Source organism: Amblyomma americanum, chromosome 10 (genome assembly GCF_052857255.1).
Source record: "Amblyomma americanum isolate KBUSLIRL-KWMA chromosome 10, ASM5285725v1, whole genome shotgun sequence".
Classification (NCBI taxonomy): domain Eukaryota; kingdom Metazoa; phylum Arthropoda; class Arachnida; order Ixodida; family Ixodidae; genus Amblyomma; species Amblyomma americanum.
In genome coordinates this window covers 59,991,436-59,999,298 of record NC_135506.1, presented here as the reverse complement: position 1 = coordinate 59,999,298, position 7,863 = coordinate 59,991,436, and the positions used below count along the sequence as shown (strand labels likewise).

The 7,863-nt window shown below is 46.9% G+C and overlaps 1 pseudogene; it reads left to right on the top strand.

Moving 5' to 3' along the window:
* Positions 1–5,627: 5,627 nt before the first annotated feature.
* The window catches only part of LOC144108349 (sodium-coupled monocarboxylate transporter 1-like), a 92,076-nt pseudogene continuing 89,840 nt past the window's right edge, over positions 5,628–7,863 (top strand).

Here is a 7,863-nt window from a genome sequence, read left to right as displayed (position 1 = left end):
AAATGGTCAGCATGCTCGTCTCTAGTCATTTGGTACATTGTCCAGGCGACCATATTTGCAAAGTTCAGCTTTTGTGTCGACAATAGCTACCACCATTTTTAATCTGTTTCCTTTCTTCTTTCACTCCCTCGTTTATCCCTTCCCTTACGGCGCGGTTCAGGTGTCCAATGATATATGAGACAGATACTGGGCCATTTACTTCCCCAAAAACCAATTATTATTATTATTGACACTCTGATCCAGAAATGCCACGCCTGCCATACCAGTAATGTAAAAGGAAACAAAAAGATTGCTCTGGTTCAGCTCTGGTTAAACCTGGAGTGACGCGATAGCTACAGCTGGCCGACTGGAACTCGCTCAGTCGAATTGCAAAGTCAGTTTTTCGCCGCTCCGTTTGTTGTTGTTGTTCCTTCTACATCTTCGTCCCACTTGACACGGCGCATGCGCACAGCTGTTGCAGCTGTCGCGCTCCGCGCCGCCGGCAGCAGCAGCTGCTTCGCACCACGTGACCGACGGCCGCACCACGTGATCAACCCACGGAGCTCAAGTGGTGCCACGCTGAAGGGTCGAAGATGTGGCGTAGTGTAGCTATCGCTACAAAAAATTTGGCCGCCAAAAGTGCAGTTCTTCGTGCGGTGTAGGCGACCACAGCTTTTCAAAACATGGTGGCTCAATGCTGTTATATCTGCTGCTGATAGTGACGGCACTGTTGTCCTTACACTTCAGCAAAACACGTAACCTACGGGATTGAAACAAGACCCAGTTTCTCCCCGCTGTTTCTATTTCATTTCTTTCTTTCGACCTAGTGGACACATCCTAAGTCAGTTTTGGCGAGTAATTACTGCAGCCCGAAACCCCTTCCGGTGGTGCGTTAGAGTGTCTAAAGTGATAAAAAGTTGGCCGAAAAGACGAAACGGTTACTAAGCGTTGAAATCACCTCAAGCAACTATAGAAGAACACGTGCTTCCAGATGTTTCTTCACTGGAGAGTTTCCATGGTATGTGCCAAATGCATAAACGCCAACTTTGCACTACACTACATCCAGTACTTACAACAAAAAGTTTCTAAAAACCAATTAAAACCACATCAACGTGATATTCAGAATACCTAGCGACAAGGAAAACAAGCTCTAAGGCCTCGCTGGGCAGAAAAGGTTATTTCAGAAAAAAAAAAATTGGAAGTAACCATGAGATCTATCGCCTGTAATAGGTAGGTGTCATTGCGCACACAGGAAGATCGAGTGTACTATATAAAGTAGAGCAGCATATGCTTCATAGTGAAAAATAAGTGAAAGATGGGAGAAATTCAAAGCATCCACTTTTACTTTTGTTTTTCGTGCTGCTATATACATAAATCTAGCATGATATGTGCAAAAACGCGGCCGTAAAAAAATATAAACAAGCGACTGCCACTGTAGATGCAGCGAAACAACTACCCTGAACTTACTCAATGGAGAGATCATATACGGAGCGCAGGAAACGCCTTTATAATTAAGGGGCGCAGGCCTGCCCCATGATGACAAAAGCATGACCCACTTGAAAAACAAAATTCAATATTTGGCTTTGAAATCTTTAAATATTTAACTGTACTTTTAAAAGTACGATGGTCCCTAATGGTTTAAGGACCATCGCTCATCGTGCTTTCGCGTCACATGCCCTGCCCAAGCCCATTTCTTCCTCTTGATTTTGACTAGGATGTCGTTGACCCGCGTTTGTTCCCTCACCCACTCTGTCCGCTTCTGGTCTCCTAACGTTACACCTGTCATTTTTCTTTCCAGCTGCAGCAGTGATGCAACGCGAAAACCGAAGCGCACATCCTAGGGAGCGAACGAAAGACCTGAGCGCAAAACAAAAAAAATTAACTTCAAGGTTAAATGCCAAAGCGACGCAGAGTGACACCGGTCGCGCAGGTGTGTGCCCACAGAACACGCCGCCTATCGACGCGCCGCCCCCTCGCGCTACACGCTGACGCGCTGCGCGTCAGCGTGTAGATAACTCACGATCAGATAACTCACGTGCAGATAACTCACGTTATGTCTGTCAATGCATGTTCTGATCCTTTTTAGTTCGGCGTATTGCTCTATAATGGCTATTACTGTATGTAACGAACGACATAACAAAACAATAGCCTCTAGTTATACAATTTGAAAATAGGACAGATGTCACATAATAAAAATTAGCCATGAAGAGGAGGACGTAAGGAACATTCGCTATAAATCGCAATGCTTTTTTTCTTTTTCGAGCAAGTTAAGACTTTTCAAGCTGCTGGCCCCCGTTGTGCCCCTAACAAGGCTGCGGTATGTGACTAAAGGATGCACCAAGGAATTGTGGATCATAACGCAACATAGAGAAACTCCCGGATCACACACTCTCAAGATAGTGCATGGTGCGGGCCTGTGGAGAGCTATCGAAAGAAAAATGATAGGTGTAACGTTACGAGACAGGAAGAGGGCAGAGTAGGTCAGGGATCAAACGCGTGTGAATGACATCCTAAACGAAATCAAAAGGAAGAAATGGGTTTTGGCAGGGCATGTCATGTGAAGGCAAGATAACCGCTGATCCTTAAGGGTAACGGAGTGGACTCTAAGCGTAACAGGGGCCGGTAGAAGGGAGGGCAGGGGGTGAGGTTAAGAAGTCTGCGAGAATAGGGTGGCCACAGCTGGCACAGGACCGGGGGTCCACCAGGTCTGCCCTATTTTGGAAAATATCTGCCTGCTGGACTAATTACGGTCGACAAATACTGCATGATCTGTTACCACTTTTTGGACGCGGTAGAAATCAGAGCCAACGTGAAATTCTAGAGGCATACCATATCGTTAAAAAACCAGATTCAAGTGTAAGTGACACGACGATGAGACTATTGGTTAAGGAAATTAAGTTTTTAAACTTCTTAGAGTAACCGTGTTGCCCACTGAATGCGCTCCTGATGGTTGTCTGTGACCCTGCAATCTGCCTTTCCTTGTAAACTGACATGTGTGCGCATGAGTGGTTTCGATACTGAAGGGTATAAATGTGGCCGTTATTGTAATAAAGGCAGTCAATAGTCCAACGTCGTCCTGTGTTCCTGTTCTGTGCCTCCGACCTTTGCGCTGATTTGCTTGCTACAGTCTGTTACCACGCATGCTACATGGCTATATAAATCAACTATCGATAACTGCAACTCTCTGATCTCATCGCCATGTTCGTCCGCTGAATCTTACTCTCTTATTTTGTGTATCATGTGATATGCTCTCACTTGGTGCAGTTTATTTTGATAGGTTTAATGTTTGTACCACTTGCTACACTTCCATTTTTATTGCTGGTTATTTTGCTTTATACTGACTGAGCTATAGCGTCGTCCTGGAACATCGCTTTTTGTGCTGTTCTCGCTGCTGCCACTGCCTGATAAGTGGGGCCAACGACAACTCAAGCCGTGCTTGAACGGCTTTTCCCTTGGCTCATTTTTCATTGTATAGTGAGAAAAAAAAGATTGAAAAAAATGAAAGATATGGGAGAGGCCTTTGTCCTGCAGTAGACGTATTCAGGCCTATGATGAGGCTTATGGTATACACGAGGGCAATCTGCCTTTTCCTTCCTGCATGACCACGATGCAGCGGCTGTTCCTCACTTTACTCTATGACGGGATGAATGTTCGTGGCGAGCCGCCAGCGATGGTGATGCATGTTTTGGTTGATGGTGTTTAACGTCGCAAAGCGGCAGGCTAAGAGGGACGTTGTTGTGGAAGGCTCCGGAAATTTCGACCAGCTAGGGTTGTTCAACATGCGCTGACATCGCACACTACTTGGCCTCCATTGAAATTGGCTGCCCAGAGCTACTATGAATCTCGAAGGAACCCACTGCTGATGGAAACCTTTCGTGCTTCTCGATCAACCCTGACGAAGAATGTATGGCTCAGAGCAGGGCGGTTTGCGCGGAGTTATCTTACCGACGCGTCTTGGCCTGCTGTTCCTGCTGCGATTCATGGTCAATTTTGGGTGTGTAAAGAAGGCGTAACGTTGAAGAACTCCGTCTCTGCTCCCGCAGGGGTAACAGAGCATGTCTGAGATATATGGTCTTCCCCGTGTTGCTTCATTGCGTTGACCAGCTCACATTTACATGTGTCCATCAAGCATAGGTACAAGTTCGGCCTTGAACAGCGCCTAGAACGTAACCATTAATTGTAACTTTCACTAACAGAATCCGCTTTCCCACTCAAATTACTCCTGCCCACTCACAGACGCGATGAGAGCGGTAACTTCCAAGAGTCGGGACATTCGGCTCAATCACATGAGTGCATTTGGATAACACTCTTATTGGTGAAGCGGTGAACAGAACAGTTTTCACTTCAGATATACTGCAATGAGTCTATTTATTACCTCGTAAAAATTCACGCGCACAGGTATCGCCGGAAGAGGGGACACAATCTCTCGGTGTTTGAAAGCACGAGCATCGAACTTCTGGCACACCTACAAAGGACACGTACCAAATACGTCACCTAACATCTTCGAGAATATTTAAATATAATCTTTTTGAGTTAGCATACCCAGCAATTCTGAACAAAAGTGGTTTTGAGCGGGAAACCATTCATTAAAAGAATTTTAAATATAGTGTAAGATTTCACTAAAACAATCAATATATCCGCAGATCACCCAACAGCAATAATCTTTTTATTTTCTATTAACGTTTTTGCTGTCGTCAAAAGCTTTCCCCATTGGTTTTCTATGCCAGCCTTAACTCGTCGAGGCGATTGATGGAAACACTTTAAAAGAAAGATTTTGCTACATATCAGAATAATGTAGCATTATCTTCAATATTTTCATAACAGTGTATTATAATTTTTAATTTTTAAAAACTTTTGCCCGAGAATGTTGAACATGAGAGCATTGTCAGTGGTGTACACGATCAGAATGCTGCTAATCGGAGCTATATAGTAGGCTGATTAACTAAGTGGTCAACTTGTTAACTATTACTGTTAGCATCCTGATTTATTGAGTGACATGTAGCCCATGTAAGTAATACCCACGTTAGAGTTTAGAATATGCAAAATGCATTTACATTTTGCGCTGCAGCCCCACAGATTTTGGTTACGTAGTGCCAAAATAAGTGCGCTTTCCAGAAGCTAGGAGGCAAACTGATCTTTCCAGTGCAAGTAACTCGTTGGAACGGCCAAACTTTGTTAGGAAACAGCGTCTAGGAAAACTGCGCTTTTGAAATTCTAAAAACTGCTGCACATTACTTATGGTGAGCTACCCGCGTCTCAGTAAATAAGCAGGCTAACAATAATGGTTAAAAAGTTAACTATTCAGTATTAGTAATCAGTCCACAAGTTAACAAGTCTTAGCTGTGTTCTAATGTGCTACACCTCCCACAATGATATGCTGAAAAAAGCGCTCCTCTAACTCAATAAGCCTATTTTAAAAAATTGCGAAACATCATAGGCGAAATATACCGATTGTGAAATGGTGGCAAAATGCCTGCTGTCACAAAGTTGCTTGCTCCAACCACCGAGTGCAGTAGATCGAGCACAGCTGCTCGGCAGAGTCATTTAAGTGGCGAGCGGCGGGCCACGCACTGACGCAGCTGCCAGAACTCTGTGGGTTGCCATCAAACCGTTCTCAGCCCGCAGTACTGCCGTCGCAGAAAGGAAGCATGGCTCAAGTCGCTGACTACGCCGTCTTCTCTCTGCTTACGGGTGCCAGTCTGGGTGTGGGACTCTACTTCTCTATCCGCAGGAAGAAGGCAGCCTCGGGACAGACCGCGGATGAGCTCTTCCTCGGGAGCAAGTCGCTGCAGACGCTTCCCTTGGCTGCGTCTGTGCTGGCTACCGTGGGCTCCGCTACCGGCGTCGTCGGAATGCCGGCGCATATGTACGCGTATGGACTCCACCTGGGCTGGCTTTGCTTGTCCAACGTAATCTTGATCCCATTAGCTGTCAGCGTCGTCGTGCCTGTCTTGTACCAGCTGAACATCACGTCGGTTTTTCAGGTTAGCGAAATTTTCATCATTCTTGGCATAGGAGTCGAGCGGACGTTAGCACTGGTGTGCGAAATGCAGCTGTTAGGTTTGAAACAACAAGTACTCATCTTCTTCCCGAGAAATACTGCCAATAAAAGAGAACAGTAAATACGGCTATTAAAGTGTGTAGGGTCGATTATGCCGTAAAGTCAACTGGATTGTGATTGTACAGCAGTAATATAAAAAGAGAAACTTACGTACTATTCGCGAGCACAGAATACTTTACCTCGACTACAATACTTTTTTTATTGCAGCAGTGTGCCTGCTGGCATAAAGTATTATTTACAAATATAGCTACCCCCTGGACTCTCGAAGAAAGGTCAGTAACATCTGGTCATGCGGGCCAAAAATTCGCTCTACATCTAGTTGACGGCCTAGGGGCGGTCCGCACCGGGGCTGGTGTTTCTGCCTGTTAGCACGCAAATGGGGTCGGGTACAAAGCAAATTTTTTTTTGTCCGCCTCGCAGACTGCAGCGTGACAGAAGGGGCAGGAGTCACCGAAAGGGGCATTTACTGTGCCGGCTGCGACCAGGTTGCCGCTGGGGTGAGGGCGACACGGAGGCGTAACCTCCGAAGCAAGATCTCTTCCCAGCGTGCAAGCCCGCTAGGGGGGTCGGTGCCACACGGCGGGAGAAGCGCTCGTGTGGCGCGTCGGATGTTTTCTTTAAGGAGTATTGCCACACGAGTGGTTGGGGGCCGCTTGAAGGGGACGTGGAAGAGCTGATTCATGAGTTGCTCTGCTCACCAAAGCTTATGTGGGGTGGGCATCTCGAAGAATCAACCGTACACATACCGTGAGGGAGCAGTTTTCAATTATGTTCTGAATTATCTGTGCCAATAAGTCGGTGTTCAGAACACGCCGCAGACTACGGATGGCGCCTGGGGAGTCCGAAGATGTCAAGATGGCTTCTAGATGGCGACAGTAGACAGGGGATGCTTAATTCGTCCCGAATGGCCAACAGCTCTGCCTGTGTCGATGGCGAAGGTGGGGAGCAAGCTTATGAGCCGGTTGCAATCTGTGGTAATAATGCAGGGGAAGCGATAGCTGCGGTCACGTGATCTTCACTCGCACTAGCATCGACATAGGCCACATGTCGCCGTAAGGAAGTTCCAGTCTTAGACGAGATGCCACACGTCATCACACTAGACTCACTCAGGTGGCCAACGGATCGTGAGTGTATGTGAGTCATAGGCCGATTGTCTGTAACTTGCTGGTAAAGCAACGGTGGTTGTGACCAGCAGGAAGTGATAGGCAGCACCAAGCCCTTTTTCATATACTTTGCGAGAGCTGCGGCTGTACAAAACTTGAAAACGCGTGCAAGGGCTGTGTATCTAAATATAATGAGAGAACGAATTCTATGCGTTTAGCATATACTTGGAGAATTTTTAAATGCTAAGTTGTCGCCAACAAACGTAGCGCGGCTCAAAAAGCAGCTTTCAATGGAACGGCCAAGCAGAACAGCAGCACTCACACGAGCGTCGTCCTCGCTCCGTCACGAGCCAAGTCATGCCACTCGGCCGCATGGCGGCGCCAGCAGAATGTGAGCAGTGAACGCAAACTTGCCGAGACAGTAGCAGCGACATGTTCGCTTCGGCAATGCCCCGCGTGCCCAAGCTCGTATCACACTACACCGCGACAAGGTTGCTCTCGGCGTTATCGTTATGTGGTCGTCAGAGACGGATAGTGCTTCTCTGTGCGGCTCGGGGTCGATATTAACGGCTCGCTGTGTCACGTCATAGCTGTCGGCGGCAACTAGAATTCGGCGGTGGAAACCATTCTTATACAACTCGTCGATGAGGTCGTCGTTGAAGTCGTCGTGTGGTCGTCGGTGGGGTTGGCAGTGAGATCGTTTTTGAGGGTCGGCGGGTG